This window comes from Periplaneta americana, chromosome 6 (genome assembly GCF_040183065.1).
Source record: "Periplaneta americana isolate PAMFEO1 chromosome 6, P.americana_PAMFEO1_priV1, whole genome shotgun sequence".
NCBI classification, from domain to species: domain Eukaryota; kingdom Metazoa; phylum Arthropoda; class Insecta; order Blattodea; family Blattidae; genus Periplaneta; species Periplaneta americana.
In genome coordinates, this window is record NC_091122.1 from 130,166,560 (window position 1) to 130,187,295 (window position 20,736).

The 20,736-nt window shown below is 34.0% G+C and overlaps 1 protein-coding gene across 1 annotated transcript in view; it reads right to left on the bottom strand.

Annotated features, from left to right (window-relative positions):
* Positions 1-20,736, bottom strand: part of wge (winged eye) — a 705,384-nt gene that overhangs the window by 662,827 nt on the left and 21,821 nt on the right. Inside the window, exon 2 of the mRNA XM_069828951.1 lies at positions 13,951-14,022. The gene's annotated coding sequence lies outside the window, so the exon portion shown is untranslated. The remainder of the gene's footprint in view (positions 1-13,950; positions 14,023-20,736) is intronic.

The window sequence follows — 20,736 nt, forward strand, 5'->3', positions numbered from 1 at the left end:
TGGTAACTATTCCCAAGCAATCTTCTTCGTATTCTAATACTTTCTGCTATTATTTTCATATGTCCATAATTATATTGCAAGTGTTTACATACGATAAAACGTAGCTACTCTTGAAGACATAATATCTTTATTATATCTTTTCGTTTCTAATCTTATTTAATCTGGAAAATCTTACTGGCTTCCTCAAGAAATCCATCCCACTAGACTGGCGATTTTGCATTTGTTTGTCTTCATTTGCCAAGTTTATGTTTATTTATATTTGTATATTATTATTATTATTATTATTATTATTATTATTATTAATATATAGTGTAATATGCGTAATATAATATAATATAATATAATATAATATAATATAATATAATATAATATAATATACAATACATAAAATAATACAACTTACTTACAAACTTCTACAGAACCCGGATGTTCATTGTCGCCCTCACATAAGCCCGCCATCGGTCCCTATCCTGAGCAAGATTAATTAAGTCCCTATCATCGTACACCACCTCCCTCAAAACTATTTTAATATTATCCTCCCATCTACGTCTCGGCCTCCCCAAAGGTCTTTTTCTCTCCGGCCTTCCAACTAACACACTATAATTATGCATTTCTGCGTTCGCCCAAACGTGCTACATGCCCTGCCCATCTCAAACGTCTGGATTTAATGTTCCTAATTATGTCAAGTGAAGAATACAATGCGTGCAGTTCTGCGTTGTGTAACTTTCTCCATTCTCCTGTAACTTCATCCCTCTTAGCCCCAAATATTTTCCTAAGAACCTTATTCTCAAAGACCCTTAGTCTCTGTTCCTCTCTCAAAGTGAGAGTCCAAGTTTCACAACCATACAGAACAACCGATAATATAACTGTTTTATAAATTCTAACTCTCAGTATTTTTAAAAGCAGACTAGATGATGAAAGCTTCTCAACCGAATAATAATAATAATAATAATAATAATAATAATAATAATAATAATAATAATAATAATAATAATAACAGGCATTTCCCATATTTATTCTGCATTTAATTTTCCCCTGAGTGTCATTTGTATTTGTTACTGTTGCTTCAAGATATTTTAATTTTTACACCTTTTCAAAGGATAAATTTCCAATTTTTATATTTCCATTTCGCACTATACTCTGGTTACGAGACATAATCATATACTTTGTCTTTTCGGGATGTAATGTAATATAATTTAATGCAGGCCTAACATAATATATTATAATATATCTGTGACAGACAGAATAAGAAATGAAGCTGTGTTGGAAAGAGTGGGTGAAGAAAGAACGATGCTGAAACTAATCAGGAAGAGGAAAAGGAATTGGTTGTATCGTGGCTGAGAAGAAACCGCCTACTGAAGGATGCACTGGAAGGAATGGTGAACGGGAGAAGAGTTTGGGGGTAGAAGAAGATATCAGATGATAGACGACATTAAGATACATGGATCATATGAGGAAACAAAGAGGAAGACAGAAAATAGGAGACTGGAGAAAGCTGGGTTTGCAGAGAAAGACCTGCCCTTGGGCAGAACACTAAATAAATGACTATATCTGAACACCGGAAGTAAGGGGAACTGTCACAAATAATTCAATTTTATAGTGGAGAGCTACTGATAAATATAAGTGCTCTTTTTACCTTGACATCATATGGCACACAGTATCCTTTTCCCCTTTACTCGTACACACGTTTCGAAGATACGTCACGGCTACATAAGAGAAAACAAGAAAAAGGGAATCTGTTTATTGGATATGTTAGCAAAGCTTTTCTCGAAGCTAGACCCTTGGTAATAAAGCCAACAATGACATTCTCTTTTCCTTAGCTTCACTTTCTTTCACTGGAGCCGTATCTATGTAGCTCCAAAACGTTCCTTCTTCAATAAAAATGCTATTCTCTCATTTTGAACTCCATAGCAATCTAAACGCTGTGTTTTCGTTAAATACCGAATATTTAATATTAATATCTCACGTATGAAAGATTTAAATGTAACAGCGCATTCGTAAAATGAGACGTGAAGACATCGATAATTCTAAGAGTCATTCCGGCGGGAAACGGAGACCTTTCACACAAATCATTGACATTCATCTGCAGACTCTACGTCTTCCTCTCGTTCGAACAATGCACATACCTATTTTGTACGTGAGAAACGCAGTAACTACACTGAATAATTATATTTGGCAAACTTCTCACAAAATGTTGCCAGAACAAAAATAACAAAAGTTTGTAAATGCAATGCACTTGCTAATGAAAGCAGATATAAACCCTGTGTACACCCAAAAATAATCAATCTCTCTAAGTAATGTGGCACCGAGTTTCAGGGCCACACTATAGACAACAATTTCAAGGAAATACGTTGCAACTAGCCAAGTTATGAGCAAAGTACAGCCTTAAGACCTCTGAGAATTCGTCACGCAGACACTGGTCATGTATAAACACGAAAAAGAAGAAAGGAAAAAACAATATCAGAATTCAATCGTGTATAGGCCTATACATATAACAGTTACGAAATAATTTAGCCAAATAATAAAGCTGTGTTCAATCAACTTTTTTTATTTCCACGAGTGGAAATATTACATTAAAGACGATATGACGACAAAATATATGAAATTTCAAGCTGCCACAATGATTGTATTTAGTGCTAAAGTTGTGGCTTTTACATTATGAACTTTGTGTGTAATATGTCGGAACTATAGTACTATTGATAACATCACTAAGATAATTTCGTGCCATTCCTAGCAGTTCGCCACCTCTGCTGGTTGATCAGTGCGTTAAGAGATCCAACAATTTTGTAGGAATACTCATAGTAATGGCAATATTATAGCAGCAGTAGTAGACTATACTATTAATAATAATAATAATAATAATAATAATAATAATAATAGCAATATTAGTAACAATAATACCGAGAGTAGTTACATTTCGCCAGTAGTACACTTCTAGTACTAAGTTATGACAGGATCAGTAACAGCTGCAGAAAGAGAAGCAGTTACAGCTGTAACAAGAAAAACAGTAACAGTTGTACAAAGGGGAGCAGTAACAGTTGTAACAATAAGAGCAGTAACAATATTGTAGCAAGAAGAGAAGTAACAATATTGTGCAAAAAGAGCAGTAACAATTGTAGCAAGAACAGTAATAACAGTTATAGCAAGAGGAATAATAGATAAGGAGTAACAGTTTTAGCAAGAAGAGCAGTAACAGTTATAGCAAGAGAAGCAGTAACAGCTGTATAAAGGGAAGCAGTAACAATTGTAACAAGAAGAGCAGTAACAATATTGTGCAAAAAGAGCAGTAACAATTGTAGCAAGAACAGTAGTAACGGTTATAGCAAGAGGAATAATAGATAAGGAGTAACAGTTTTAGCAAGAAGAGCAGTAACAGTTATAGCAAGAGAAGCAGTAACAGCTGTATAAAGGGAAGCAGTAACAGTTGTAACAAGAAGAGCAGTAACAATATTGTAGCAAGAAGAGCAGTAACAATATTGTAGCAAGAAGAGAAGTAAGAATATTGTGCAAAAAGAGCAGTAACAATTGTAGCAAGAACAGTAATAACAGTTATAGCAAGAGGAATAACAGATAAGGAGTAACAGCTGTATAAAGGGAAGCAGTAACAGTTGTAACAAGAAGAGCAGTAACAATATTGTGCAAAAAGAGCAGTAACAATTGTAGCAAGAACAGTAGTAACAGTTATAGCAAGAGGAATAATAGATAAGGAGTAACAGTTTTAGCAAGAAGAGCAGTAACAGTTATAGCAAGAGAAGCAGTAACAGCTATAGTAAGAGAAGTAGCAGCAGTTTTATCAAGAAGAGCAGTAATAATATTGTAGCAAAAAGAGCAGTACCAATTGTAGCAAGAACAGCAGTAACAGTTGCAGCAAGAGGAATAATAGATAAGGAGTAACAGTTTTAGCAAGAAGAGCAGTAACGTTATAGCAAGAGAAGCAGTAACAGCTATAGTCAGAGAAGTAGCAGCAGTTGTAGCAAGAAGAGCAGTAATAATATTGTAGCAAAAAGAGCAGTAACAATTGTAGTAAGAACAGCAGTAACAGTTGTAGCAAGAGTAACAGTAACAGTTGCAGCCAGACGGACAGTAGCAGTTGTAGCAAGGGGGACAGTAACATTTGCAGCAAGAGAAGCGATAACAGTTGTAGCAAGAGAAGCAGTGGCAGTTGTAGCAAGAGCAGCAGTAACAATTGTACCAACAGAAATAGTAACAATTGAAGCAAGATTAGGAGTAACAGTTTTAGCAAGAAGAGCAGTAACAATATTGTAACAAAAGGAGCAGTAACAATTACAGCAAGAACAACAGTAACAGTTGTAGCAAGAGTAACACTTGCAGCAAGAGTAACAGTTGCTGCAAGAGTAACAGTTGCAGCCAGACGGACAGTAGCAGTTGTAGCAAATGGGACACTAACAATTGCAGCAAGAGAAGCAGTAACGTAGCAAGAGAAGCAGTGACAGTTGTAGCAAGGGCAGCAGTAGCAATTGAACCAACAGAAATAGTAACAATTGAAGCAAGACAATGAGTAACAGTTTTAGCAAGAAGAACAGTAACAGTTATAGCAAGAGAAGCAGTAACAGCTACAGTAAGAGGATTAGTAGCAGTTGTAGCAAGGGGAGAGGTAACTGTTGTAGCAAGAAGAGCAGTAACAATATTGTAACGAGAAGAACAGTAACAATTATAGCAAGAACAGCAGTAGTAGTTCTAGCAAAAAGAACAGTAACAGTTGCAGCCAGAGGGGCAGTAACACTTGCAGCAAGAGAAGCAGTAATAGTTATAGCAAGAGAAGCAATGACAGTTGTAGCAAGGGCAGCAGTAACAATTGTACTAACACAAATAGTAACAATTGCAGCAAGATAAGGAGTAATAATTGTAGCAAGAAGGACTTCAATATTTGTAACAAGAGAAGCAATGAGAGTAATAACAAAAGAAACAGAAACAATAGTACGAATAAAAGAGTTAACAATAGTAAAAGGAATCAACAACAGTAGGAGTATCAGGAGCAGTAACAGTAGTAACGAGAGGAGCATTAACAGTGATTGACACTAAGATCAGTAGTAACAGTTGTAGTAAGAACAGTACTAACAGTTGTAAGAGGAGTAGTAACAATATAGTAAGAGTAGTAGTAACAGTATGTTACAGTAATTGTAGTAGTGACAATGGTGAGTTGTAGAGGAGTAGTAACAGCTGTAAAGTGGTAAAGTTGTAATAAAAGTAGTAGTAAAATTATTATAAGAGTAGTAGTAGTAGTAGTAGTAGTAGTAGTAGTAGTAGTAGTAGTAGTAGTAGTAGTAGTAGTTTTATTTCAACAGTACAGTATAATAGAAATAATATTTTTATTTAGTTATTTAACGACGCTGTATTAACTGCGGGATTATTTGGCGTCGATGGAATTGGTGACAGCGAGATGGTATTTGGCTAGATGAGGCCGAGGATCCGCCATAGATTACCTGACATCCGCCTTGTAATTGGAGAAAACCTCGGAAAAATCCAACCAAGTAATCAGCCCAAGCAACTCCGGATCGGCAGGCAGGGGATAGCCAGGCAGGCGCCTTAGCCGACTGACAAGCAAACATTCTCATGGGGGCAGATAAAGTTAAACTTTTTCCTTTCATCATGTTAATAATGTCAAAAGAAGTGTTTATAAAAATTTTTGCCACTCGACCGCAATTACAAGGCCGTTCAGAAAGTGAGTTATCCTGGGACCGTTTACAGAAAGAAAGCACAATTTCATGGAAGGATTTATTGAAACACATACAGCAATTTTTGCGCTATTTTTCAACATATTCTCCACTAGAATTGAGATATTAGCGGGATCTACAGAAAGGTGCAGACGGCCATCACACACTGGTTCCGATCTCAAGCGGCAGACTTCTACGACACAGGGGTACAAAATTGATTCCATAGTATGACAAATGTCTCAATTCCAATGGGGAAAATGTTGAAAAACAGCGAACAATTGCCGTGTCTGTTTCAATAAATCCTTCCATGAAATTGTATTTCCTTTCTGTAAACGGCCCCAGGAAAATTCACTTTCTGAACGGCATTGTAATTGCGGTCGAGTGGCAAAAATTTGTATAAACACTTCTTTTGACATTATTAACATGATGAAAGGAAAAAGTTTAACTTTATCTGCCCCCATGAGAATGTTTGCTTGTGAACTACGCCGGTGGTCAGTAGAAATAATACTAATAATTGTATGATAAAATAATATCATAATTGTAATGTGTGCAGTACTAGTAGTAGTAGTAGTAGTAGTAGTAGTAGTAGTAGTAGTAGTAGTAGTAGTAGTAGTAGTACTTGTATGCACTATAACTTTATCTTCAATGCAGTGGTAGATATTTTTATACTTTTAGCCGTTTTACAGTGACCGCAGCAAACCACCTAGCTCATTCTCATGCGCTAGATCGTCTCAAACCCTCCTTGCTGTTGCTCAGTGGCGACTCGTATATGCAAGAGTACAAACTCATTGCTATCCTTAATTAAAACAGAACTAGTTTATTACAAACAATAAGAATTAAAAATTAAAATTTATACAAACAAAAAAATATATTTTTAATAATAATTTTTCCCAAAAATAACCTTTTGTTGAGAGCCTATACGTTGTGCTATTTTAATGAGACTTTTTAAATAAATTCTCCTTCAGTATACGATTGGTTTCCTTTTCACGCAACTTAATAGCTTGCCTCGAGAACGTTACTCCTCATAAATTCCGACCAGGTTGGTGTATTTGGTTGTATTTTATTTTATTCCTACCATAAAACTTGTTACCAGTCGTTTAGAACGATCAGCACCTACCAAGGGATAAAGTTTGTAAATATAGTAACTTTTAACGTGAAGCTGAATTTTATGGCCAAATTAATATGGACAGATGCGTAAATATGTGCATATTAATTAGCAATTAAAAAGAAAAGAGTTGCATATTTCATAAAACATAATTAAATTTTAATTAATTGAACTGAAAAAAATCAAACTTTTAACCTTTATATAGCTATGGGTACAATACATATTTTCATAATGTCGTATCACATGTCTTATTATAGCAAGTTAGTAAAACTTTTTGGTACAGAAAACATTTAGGGCCGTATTCATAGCCATTTTTAGCGCGGGCTTCCGGTGGATGATCAGCGTTTTTCGTATTCATAAACCAGTGTTAGCGATAGGATATGATTTGAATTCTGTACAAGTAACCAGTGGATAGCCGAGGCTAGCTTAGTACGCTCGTAGCGCGTGCTGCGAAATGTCTATGAATAGCACCCATAATGATCTCCTTTTCCTCACAAAAATAGGTACTGTTCTTCCCATTCCTTATGGAAATAATATTTGCTTGCTTTCTTCGGTTCACCTACTATTCTTTGAAAGATAGCCTACATTCTCTCCTATTAAGCTGCTGCTGGTAACTACGCGAGTGAGTACACTGAAGAATGTCAACAAACCCTGCAGGTACAAGTCGACTAAAGGGTGAGGATTGAAGAATCGCGTTCTACAAGTTCTAAATGTACTACATTTGCCGACCGCAGTCTAAATGCATAGGTGCAGTCTGTGAGTGCTAATACTAATATTCATCTTATATCTTGCCACCATGTTCTCTAATGCAAATATTTTCTTTGTGTTAGCGAATAAAAATCCGTTTCATTGTTATCTTATGTAGGCCTATCACTAGAAGATCAGATAAGAATAATTCACCGTCTGGTCTCCAACCAAAACCTTGGAAAGAAACGCATCTGAATAATAATATTGTATTATTATTATTATTATTATTATTATTATTATTATTATTATTATCTGTGCATTTCGAACTGACGGACCACGGTCACATACAAATGTACAAAAGTACTAGCCACGCACGAGTCACTGAACTGAAAATTGTGAACTGAAGCACTGATAATACCGGCTGTTCCAGCCGACTTTAATTGAGGCGAATGGTCCAGGATTGGGGTAAGCAAACTTGGCAAATGCGGTCCATTGCTTGACCTTGAGCCGCCAGTTCGAAATGCACAGGTAGTAGTAGTAGTAGTAGTAGTAGTAGTAGTAGTAGTAGTAGCAGTAGTAGTAGTAGTAGTATATCACATAAGATACCTATAATAATAATAATAATAATAATAATAATAATAATAATAATAATAATAATAATAATAATAATAATAATAATAATAATACTTACTGGTTTTTAAGGAACCCTGAGGTTCACTGCCGCCCTCACATAAGCCCGCCATTGGTCCTCAGCCTGATCAAGATTAATCCATTCTCTATCATCATATCCCACCTCCCTCAAATCCATTTTAATATTATCTTCCCATCTACGTCTCGGCCTCCCTAAAGGTCTTTTTTCCTCCGGCCTCCCAACTAACATTCTATATGCATTTCTGGATTCGCCCATACGTGCTACATGCCCTGCCCATCTCAAACGTCTGGATTTAATGTTCCTAATTATGTCAGGTGAAGAATACAATGCGTGCAGTTCTGTGTTGTGTAACTTTCTCCATTCTCCTGTAACTTCATCCCTTTTAGCCCCAAATATTTTCCTAAGCACCTTATTCTCAAACACCCTTAACCTATGTTTGTCTCTCAAAGTGAGAGTCCAAGTTTCACAATCATAAAGAACAACCGGTAATATAACTGTTTTATAAATTCTAACTTTCAGATTTTTTGACAGCAGACTGGATGATAAAAGCTTCTCAACCGAATAATAACAGGCATTTCCCGTGTTTATTCTGTGTTTAATTTCCTCCCGAGTATCATTCATATTTGTTACTGTTGCTCCAAGATATTTTAACTTCTCCACCTCTTCAAAGATAAATTTCCAATTTTTATATTTCCATTTCGTACAATATTCTCGTCACGAGACATAATCATATACTTTGTATAAATAATAATAATCATAATAATAATAATAATAATAATAATAATAGTAGCAGTAATAATAATAATAATAATAATAATAATAATAATAAGATAATTAATGAAAGGAATATGTAATAGGAAAGAGGATAAAGCAAGGGAGACAGTCTAGTTAGGATAAAGAGAATAGAAGAGGACAGATAGGGAAGGATATATGATAGTGTATTTAGAACGATAGGATATGAATTAAACAAAAAATACGTAATCAATGAATACGTAATTACAAAACAGACGATAATATGTAGACAAGATGGTGGCGAAAAAAAGAGATGAAATGTTAATAATAATAATAATAATAATAATAATAATAATAATAATAAAAACAACAACAACAATAATAAATAAACAGGGATGATATGTGGATAGATATTAAAGTGATGGTGGATCGAAAAGGAGAAATGTAAAGGTTCACGATAACTATGAATTGTAAAGTTGGTTGACGAATAAAATATATCATCATATAAGAGATCACCAAAACCAATTTTTAATAAGAAGAAACTGTTGTCATCGCCAAGATGTATAAATTCTCAAATGTTTATTTTAAATTAACTGGGCGTTGCCGTTTTTTCAATTACGTAGACTTATTTATATTTCAGTTAAAACCAAATGAAGACGGGCGAAATGGAAATTGGTACTATTATTTTATTATCATTTATATTATTGTTGCTACTGTTTTCGATATTGCTGCTATCGATGTGGGTGGGTGGGTGGTCGAGCGAGGAGGGAGGAAGGGTGAACATTTTACTTTGAAAAGAGTGTGACGATGTGTGAAAGTTTGGTTGTCCAACTGGACGCTAGACAGAAAGTAATCAATTTAGTACTTCATTTTACGAAAACGATTCCTGGCCAACAGCCTAAACTTAAATTTTTGGTCGTACTAACAGTCAATCAATCAATCAATCAATCAATCAATCAATCAATCAATCAATCAATCAATCAATCAATCAATCAATTTAGGACATTTCAAAACCTAAGAGGTTTTTAGCCTCATTCACGATATATTGCCATTCGTCTCTGTTCTCTGCATCTTCTTGTCCTCCCACTGTACAAAGATTATCACATACTTGGTCCTGCCAACGGAGACGAGGCCTACCAAGAGGTCTGTACATCTTGGAGAATAGTCGAAAGCTTTTCGTAGAAGAGAGTCTTCATCACGCCGTAGAACGTGTCCAAGCCAACGTAGTTTTCGACTTTTTATTAAGGCTATTATGTCCGGATCTTTATAAATGTCCCTTAGTTCCCTGTTGTTCAAAATTCACCATGTGTTATTTTCTTGAATAGGACTAAAAATCTTCAAGATTTTGTTCTCAAAAGTAAAAAGGGATTTTGTTGTTTTTTTTTAATATCCAAGTTTCACAGCAATAGAGGAGATTTGATAGGATTATTGTTTTATAGCATCTTAATTTTGATAATCTAGAAAGGAGTTTGGAACTAAGCGATTTATGAAGGGAGTAGTAACACTTATTTGCCGTAACGAGTCTATGTTCAATTTCTTTCCCAACTAAACCTATTTCATTAATTATACTTCCTAAGTATTTAAATTCAGTAACTTTTTTAAACTCCCAATGATCTATTATAAGTCACCCTCTATTATTTGAGGCACGTGATATATTCATGTATTTAGTTTCATCAGAATCAATTTTTAAACCTGTTATTCTTGTTTCTTCTACTAAGAGTCTAAAACGTTTCTTGATATCATCTTCTGTTTGTCCTAGAAGGACAATATCATCAGCATATGGTAATAAATTTTAATTTTACCATTGCCCAGTGAAATTCCAATATTTTCATTCCTAATTTTCTGTAATGCCTTTTCTAAGACAAATTAAAAAGTATGGGTGACAAACCATCTCCCTGTCTCACTCCAGATTAAACTTGAAAACTATATGAAATAACACTTCCAACTTTAATTTTACATTTCGAATTACTCATGCATTCCTTAATCAATTGTATTAATTTTTGTGGTATTTCAAACTCTGTCAAAACTGACCATAAATATTTTCTCCTCAGAGTATCATAAGCTTTTTCAAAATCAACAAAAACCAAATGTAAATCCTTTCCAAATTCCCAGTTTTTAGAAACAAGTTGTTGAAGAATGAAAATCTGATCACATGTTGATCTTCCTTGTATGAAACGTGCTTGATGATCCTTAATATTCTCTGAGATGTATTGTTTAATTCACAAATTGTCTAGTAAAATAACCCTCTATAATTTTCACATTTACTTGTATCCCCCTTGTACTAACAGTCATATTTTAAAAATTCACAAATTTAATAACATATACAATATTAAAAAGACATCTACTTCAATATCACTTAAAATAAACAGTGCAAGACCTTAGACACATTCACTCACATTTTATTTTCAATTACTAACCAGGCACATATTTTAAAAATAGTATCACGTACTTTCCTTTCTCAAGTCTGCACAGGCATGTAGCATGTTTGGTACGACGTGCTTATGTGAGCAGGTTATCTCTGTTCTAAAAATGTGTGAAACCAGCCACAGATCACAGCTAAGCGATAAGCATTTGACATTATGATTCGGCTGCATTCGATTAGATCGATTGTTCCAGATATTACTCATCTGGTGGCACAAACATACATGTAATGCCTAGCATTTTAAGTTTACGTCTGTTCCTAAAACAATGTTTGTATTTATAATTTCTTTTGTCAATGTATTGATTTATATTTTTTATATTTCGTTTGAAAGACGATCCTACAACCTCATCTTCTTGCCCCGCTGCGCTGGTTCCGCCGAGTTCCATAGCAGCGGGTTCTATAGTCCGGATCACCTTACTTAATACCCTAAGGATGAAAACTAACCATTTTCCCCGCACTACTACGTATGCTAGTGGATTATGGTGATTTTCTAGTTTTCAGGTTGAATTTTCTTTTGCCAACTTTTTTTCGAATTTCGATATTGAGAAATACTATAACTGGTAGTGATTTTCTAACTGTTATGTTGGCAGCAGGAACAGCTGTTGTCGGTAGTGCAAATTCTGAAAATTCAAATTGTTCTAGATTTCTGAGCCGATTACTGGAAGCTAGTGAAATTCGAACATACTAATAATTAATTAATATCAGTATTATATTAATACATAACAGTTATTTTGTGTGTTGTGTTGCGTTGTGATTACAATTCAAGATTATAGTCAGATAAGAGTAGGCCTAAGTAAATAGGCTATAAAATATGGTGTGATACATGCACTTATGTGATCGATAGAAAATGCGGACAGAGATAGCAATTATAACTAGAATAGCGAAATTATTACGAGTAAGTAAGTATTGTGGGTCCCTATCACCACGGCATGGCGCGTCCTCAGGTTGCGGAACGAGGAGACGGCCTCCAGATATGGAGGGTAGCTATGAATGTATTGAATAAGCAGTCGCGGACAGCCGATGAGCGGTGGTCCTCCAGCTTGGGGGTTGGGCGAAGGGCTAACAACCCATCACCGTAAAAAACAGCTTGTTACGAAACTTTCAAATAAGCACGTATGGGCGAATCCAGAAATGCATATAGAGTGTTATATAGTTGGGAGGCCGGAGGGAAAGAGACCTTTGGGGAGGCCGAGACGTAGATGGGAAGATAATATTAAAATGGATTTGAGGGAGGTGGGATATGATGATAGAGACTGGATTGATCTTGCTCAGGATAGGGACCTATGGCGGGCTTATGTGTGGGCGGCAATGAACCTCCGGGTTCCTTAAAAACCAGTAAGTAAGTAAGTAAGTAAGCAAGTAAGTAAGTAAATAAGTAAGTAAGTAAGTATTCCTAAGCACACATTTCAAAGTGGCATTCGGTTTTCTGAGTTTGTACTAATCATTTCACGTGATCAAACAAAATATATTTTTAGGTTAGGTCTCGTGAATCGTAAACTGTTTAGTCAAAGCAATGAATTTCATGTTGTCAGACAAAATACATTTTAATATTCGATCATATTAATCTACTAATTTGCAACATAATGTGCGAGAAGTCCAGGAGTAAAATACAGACCTACTCTTTCACAAATTGTTGAACCATTTAGAAAACACCTCCCAACATAAAGATGAGATGTAATAAATAAGTAAATAAACATGACATCGTTATTGTTAATAGTATATTATTATTATTATTATTATTATTATTATATTTGGGGTTAAGAGGGATGAAGTTACAGGAGAATGTAGAAAGTTACAAAACACAGAACTGCACGCATTGTATTCTTCACCTGAAATAATTAGGAACATTAAATCCAGACGTTTGAGATGGGCAGGGCATGTAGCACGTATAGGCGAATCCAGAAATGCATATAGAGCGTTAGTTGGGAGGCCGGAGGGAAAGAGACCTTTGGGGAGGCCGAAGCGTGGATGGGAAGATAATATTAAAATGGGTTTGAGGGAGGTGGGATATGATGATAGAGACTGGATTGGTCTTGCTCAGGATAGGGACCTATGGCGGGCTTATGTGAGGGCGGTAATGAACCTCCGGGTTCTTTAAAAAGCAGTAAGTATTATTACTATTATTATTATTTTTATTATTATCATTATTATTGTATACAGCATTATGATTTTACCGTTTTTAGTGAATCTGGTATTAGTTGGCAACACTGAAGAGACGGGCAAATTAGCCTTTTAGGAACTGCTCTTATGTGATCCTCACTGTACTTGTTGCCTGGTCCACTTATACCGGCCCAGTCTGCACCCCTCGCCTCGAGCGAGGCTGCAGGGCGCTCCCGTGAGCACCCCTGATCTAATTTATACAGTAAAAACAATTATGCATTTGGTAAATAGGTTTGTCGGGTTAAAATTAGTATAATTATTTTACATAACAAAATTAAATCGTGCTCCTTGAAGTAAACAACAATATTTAAAAACTTCAAACCTGAATTTGACGTTCAAGACATGAAGACGTACTGATGGCTAAAATAACGCGCACTTCAACTTCCACAATCTTATATGCAGAACCAGATTCTGCTCTGTAATTTTTCTACGAAGTAAAAAAAAAAAATGCACAATAGCTGAATTTGTACTTAAATTTGACTACATAATGCTACGTGAAATATGACAGAAATCTTACCTTCGTTAAACAGATCCAATGGAGAAGAATCTGATGTCTTGACATTACCTAGCCTCCATCTTGAATTGCACCCTGAAACAAACGAAAAATAACATAAGTTCAAACAGTACAACAGAACAGGTGGCAATAATAACAACAAACGTTTGCATGGATGATACAATACAATCAGAATAAAACAATAATTTAATTATAATACAATTATAATAACTTGTATCAATATTTTTATTCGTGTGAACGTAAAATTAGGTTCTTGAGTTACAAAACTTTTTTAAAATATGATATCAATTCGTGAAGTTGATCTACTTGGATGCTATGCATAGACATTTAGCTAGCCCGCGCTACGAGCGTGCTAAACTAGCCCCGGCTATCGAGTGATTACTTGTACAGGATTCATATCATATCATATCATATCATATCATATCATATCATATCATATCATATCATATCATATCATATATCATATCATATCATATCATATCATATATCATATATCATATATCATATCATATCATATCATATCATATCATATCATATATCATATCATATATCATATCATATCATATCATATATCATATCATATCATATCATATATCATATATCATATCATATCATATCATATCATATCATATCATATCATATCATATCATATCATATCATATCATATCATATATCATATCATATCATATCATATCATATCATATCATATCATATCATATCATATCATATATCATATCATATATCATATCATATCATATCATATCATATCATATATGATATATCGCTAACACTGGTTTATGAATATGAAAAACGTTAGTTCCTGATCATCCACGGGAAGCCCGCGGTAAGAATGTTTATGAATATGGCCCCTTAAGTTTACGGCATGTAATACTTGAGAGAGTTTTACTGCTTTCAAGTAAAAAGTATTCCTACATTAACTGTTAGATAATTTTCCAGAATTGGAGAGATTATTAATGGAATATTAACTGAGGTTCAATAAACGAGCGACGCTGATATAACCTCTGCTGTTGCGAGCGTTGTTAAATAAACCATAATTTAAAAATTCAATAAATGAAGTTAACAAGGCGACCGGAGATCGATTCCAAGAAGCTCTTGTAGGAATTATGACAGTCAAAGCACTTATGGCATAATGGTAGATATTTTTTTCCAAGTAAGTCCGCTTCGCCTACAAACTCAGCTTATCATTGCACTATTTTAATTAAAATATTGTAGTATATGAACAACCCCAGAATCTGAAAGGCAATAGTAAATAGAGATCAAGACTAGAATTTACGATATTTATACACGAATGAGATGAAATACAACAATAATTACACATAAGTAGAAACATATTATATAATATGAAATTTATACAGGGTGTTTCGTAAAATTTGGGATCCACATCGTTACAGAAAGTGCTCAAAATGGCCAACTTCAGTCTGAATGTAGACTTGCAGTCGTAGTGTCGTAGACTATCATATTATTTCTAAATATCACGTGTATGTCGGATAAGTTGGTAGCCATCTTGGACACGCCAACGTATTTCGATGTTGGGAATGGATTGTGAATGAACAAATGTTTTCAAGTGGTTCGACAAATAAAATTTGAATTGATTTAGGTCTAGAGAACGCGAAGTCCAGTTATAGCGTACCTAATAAACAAAAATTACCTTTCTGGATCTAGAATATGTTGTTTTTAAGTTTCTAAATAAGGATAGCCTAAGTGGATGATGACTGATGCCTTCAGCTGTCAAAACTAAGAAAAAAACAACACTATTTCTATAATCATCATAACCATTGACGCGTTTTGGATTCTATTGGACGGTCAGTTTAGAAAATCTTGAAATATGAAATATACAGGGTGATTCAGAACTTACGTTACAGAAGAATATAGTAGATAGAGGGTACTAAAAGAAACATTTTTCTTTAAGCAATGTGTGACTTATCTCGCACCAATACGGCGCTGCACTTGTTTCAGTGTTGTGGCTGGTAGACAATTATCCATGTAAGGGCCAATGATATGACTCTCTGCTGACTGAGCTTTCAATGAAAAACAACAGACAACGACACTTAACAACTTGTACATTACAGAAGAGCTTGGAACTGACGCCCTCTTTCTTGTATGTAAACAGTAGGCCTACTGGCATCGCCGAAACATTGAATGCCGCATGCGTTCAAATATGCCAGGTATAGTAGGCATGGTGTCACAGGCATTGACAGTCCGTGGAAGAAAATCACCGACCTTGTCTACAGGTGTGGCGTACACTAGGGTCTTCAGATGTTCTCACAAGAAGAAGTCAAGACGATTAAGATCTGGCGATCTTGCTGGTCATGGGACGGGACCTTGATAACCAATCCACCTGTCACCAAATGTCGCCGTCTGCTGTTGCTTTGCAGCAAGACTGAAGATCGCAGGAGCTCCGTCATGCTTGAACCATACCCTGATGCGTACTTCAAGCGGTACTTTTTCCAATAAAATGTGCAAGGTGTTTTCCAGAAATCTCTGTAACTTTCTCGCTTTAGGCGATTGCCATGACGTGGACCGAGACAATGACGCATCACTGTACATAGCAACAACAAACAATCACAATACGGCAAAGACCGTACCGGTGCGAGATAGGACACACATTGCTTAATTAAAAAATGTTTATTTCAGTTGTTAAGATCATGTAATTGATTTAGACCAAAGGGAGAACATAGGAAAGTAGTGTCATCTGCATATATAATTGTTATTGCTTTAATTAATTCTGGAAGGTCATTTATTGCTATTAAGAATAACAGAGGACCAATTATTGAGCCTTGTGGATCCCCATAATGTGTAGTGGTGAGACTTGACCAATTTTCACCTATAGGAACTAACTGCCTTCTGTCATAAACATAGGTTCTAAAAATATCTATCTACCATATTCTTCTGTAACATAAGTTCTGAATCACTCTGTATACCACTATCCGAGGACTACGAAAAGTCCGAAATTTAAATGATGACAGAACTGTGAAATCTCAGGAATTTTGGGTAGTCAGGGCACCAGCAGTGTTCTGGACTGTTTTTCCACTATACAAATAATATTTTTCCTTAGTGTCATACTTTGTCATACTCATAAGTCGTAACAATATTTTAAAATCCAAAACAGAATATGATGGCTTATTACCTTTAAAGTACAACATAGTTTCTATAGTCTTCATTTGTTTTCGTAATACAATTATAGTTATTACTCAGTACTACAATTTGAAGTGTCCGAAGTCATTCAGATCGTATTTACAAACAGAAGCTCAGTTATCTCAGGTGGTACTACGAAGAGAGAGAATATTTGTACAAACATTATTTGAACTGTCTCCACGCACCCGCAGGGAAGTAAGTCTTCTTCTTGGCGGTAAGAAACCAAATTCTTGTTTGAAGCTAGTAGGAATGACTTTCAGTTTTCTTAGCAAGTATGATCATTATTAACTTAATTAAATGAAGAAGTAAAATACACAAGCAATCTTCATTTTCTCCCTCGTCAAATAGTACGTCATATAATTTCATTCTTACTGTCAACAAATGACAGGTATTATGAATGAAATTTAAACTAAATATATGCCAATGTTAGTTAATTGCATTAAATCTGTAACATTTTAAAGAAAGAGACAGTATTTTACTATATCTATGGTAACTGTAAGAATTAAAATTCCACTAAATTAATTAAAATCTTCAAAACGGTATTTCACTGAACTCATTCAAATTTAAGAATGGAATTTTTCTGAACATATGAAAATTTGAAAGTGACATTTTATCCAATTTAAAAATATATTAAAGGTGAAATTGTATTATATCCACGGCACTCAACCCATGACGACTTCAAAAATAACATTTTACTAAATAGGCTAATTAAATTTCCCAATATGATGGAATAATATATGAAATAATAAATTTCCCAATGCTGAGAAAAATAACTTTTATAAAATACATAACAAACTTAAGTAGTAACATTTTATTAGTTATGTTTAAAATCAAAAATAAAATGTTACTCTTGAATGACAAATTATTAAGCATAGCATTTTTTAAAATTTGTGGCAACCTCGGGGATGTAATTATTATGACTAAGTAAATCTGTATCGATATTGAAAATTGAATTTACTAAATCTACAATAAGATTCAAAATTATATTTTTATAAAATTTCACCAAAAGGATTTGATTTTACTAGAGCTATGATAAGCTTAAGAAATAAAATTTATTAAACATGCATCATTGTTAGAAAGAAAAGACTAAATCTGTAAAAATCATTTGAATTTTAATTATCTAATGAAATTTTCTTGGAATAACAATAACAAATGACACTAGGGAGGAAATTAAACGTAGAATCAATATGGGAAATGTCTGTTATTATTCGGTTGAGAAGCTTTTGTCATCCAGTCTGCTGTCAAAAAATCTGAAAGTTAGAATTTATAAAACAGTTATATTACCGGTTGTTCTGTATGGTTGTGAAACTTGGACTCTCACTACGAGAGAGGAACAGAGATTAAGGGTGTTTGAGAATAAGGTTCTTAGGAAAATATTTGGGGTTAAGAGGGATGAAGCTACAGGAGAATGGAGAAAGTTACACAACGCAGAACTGCACGCATTGTATTCTTCACCTGACATAATTAGGAATATAACATCCAGACGTTTGAGATGGGCAGGGCATGTAACACGTATGGGCGAATCTAGAAATGCATATAGAGTGCTAGTTGGGAGCCCGGATGGAAAAAGATCTTTGGGAAGACCGAGACGTAAATGGGAGGATAATATTAAAATGGATTTGAGGGAGGTGGGATATGATGATAGAGACTGGATTAATCTTGCACAGGATAGGGATCGATGGCGGGCTTATGTGAGGGCAGGAATGAATCTCCGGGTTCCTTAAAAGCCTTACATGAAAATTACGGTAATTTGCTAAGGGTATTTCGCAATTTTTGTAGGATTTGAAATGAATTGTTTTTTTATTGTTTACTTTGACACTTGATTAAAACTATAACATTTTCTAGAGTTAAAATTTTAAAAGTGTTATAAAGATGTATTGCCTTTTTTTTTTTAATTGTAACACTTTTAACGTTTCAACTCTAGAAAATTTTATATTAAATTAAATTTAAAAATTATAATATTTTAAATACCTGAACAATAAAAATGTTGAACTAAGGTTGTAATTTTACTAATTCTTTTTTTACAATTTTAAAAATTAAATTTACCATAACAAATTTTAATTAAATTACCTAATAATCGTAAGAATTAAAATGTTACTAATGTTATAACAATATTAAGAATCAAACTGTAACATATCTCTGACGAAGTACTACTATGCTCGACATCAGACTCATACGTATTGTCAGTTACTTTGAAGACTGCAACATATGAAAGTGACAGACTGTTGTCTGGTATTGTTAAAATGAAAACTGTGTGGATTAGCGTTCAAGTATTGACACATGAAATAGCTAACCTTTCATTATTTCTTTCAAAATATGAAAACTGCATTGATCTGCAAACTGAAAGCATATTTGTTTACCTTTAATTCCAATTTGAATCACGTGTTTAATCTAGATTCAGGTGGTAACATAACTCAGTTTGTTTTCAATAATTATACTAATCAATATGTTTATACTCGACTGACATCATTTTGTATCAGTATAAAATATTGTTTTGGATAAATTAGAACACTGTGCGTTTGCTCCGTAACTATTAAGAGTTAAATTATATTTTAAGAGTTGCTGACTTTATAGATTTTAAAATCTGTATGATCACTACCATCGCGCCTTTTATTTTGAGAAATACAGTATAACTGAAAAAACTAATTTATTACTTTAATGCTTTAAATACAATGTTTGATCATCATTATATACTTTTATAAAAGTGACGTAGAAAAGTTAAAGCTCTTCTATAAATTTCTGAATAAAAATCATATGTGTAATGTTGTATCTTCTAATATAAAATAGACAGAAAGACACCAACTTCATTAAAATGGTATAAAATGGATCAAATAAATAAGTTACACCATTTATGATTATAGAAATTTGAACGATGAACGGAGAAAAATGTAAAGGGTTTCCGTTTCAAAACTTCCCAGTCTAAATAACTGTATTTAAATTAAATTTAATTTAAACAAAACCACGTCAGTTTAGATATTGTGGGGAAAGTTTAAAACCAGTGTTAATTGCATTTTGGGTTTCACTCCCTTTGAAATTTCAAATGACATTCTTACATTATGATACTTAAATTTGAAAAAGTATTCAATTATTTATACTTCTCACTCATATTTGTTCTCATATCTTTTGTTTTCTATCGTCGCCTGACAATCTGGATTGTTATTGTTGATTAGAACTGAAGAAAATAAAAGTAGGGTTATTTCAGTATAACACAAACTAATATTAATGAATATTATAGTATGTATTATAAATATATTCTTCAAATATTTAAAACAGGATAGAAGAGAATAAAAGGCGAAATTTGGATTTACGTTATTTATAAATGGTTTTGATACTATAGCACTGCTATGTAGAGAAGTTCCGAAATCGGATGTAGCATATACAGTCACGAAGCTCAATACGTAGTAAATATGCATCCATAAATAGTTGCTAACCACTAGGATCGCTACTATCGCCTCATTACAGACAATGCGAAATAGTACCTGCACAGTCTATTGTCTCTAGCACCCTCATAAACTCGAGCTTCGTGACTGTATATACTACAATCTGCTACTATCACAGTCTAGTATATACAGTAACGAAGCTCAATATGTAGGGAATATGCATCCATAGATAGTTGCTAACCACTAGGATCGC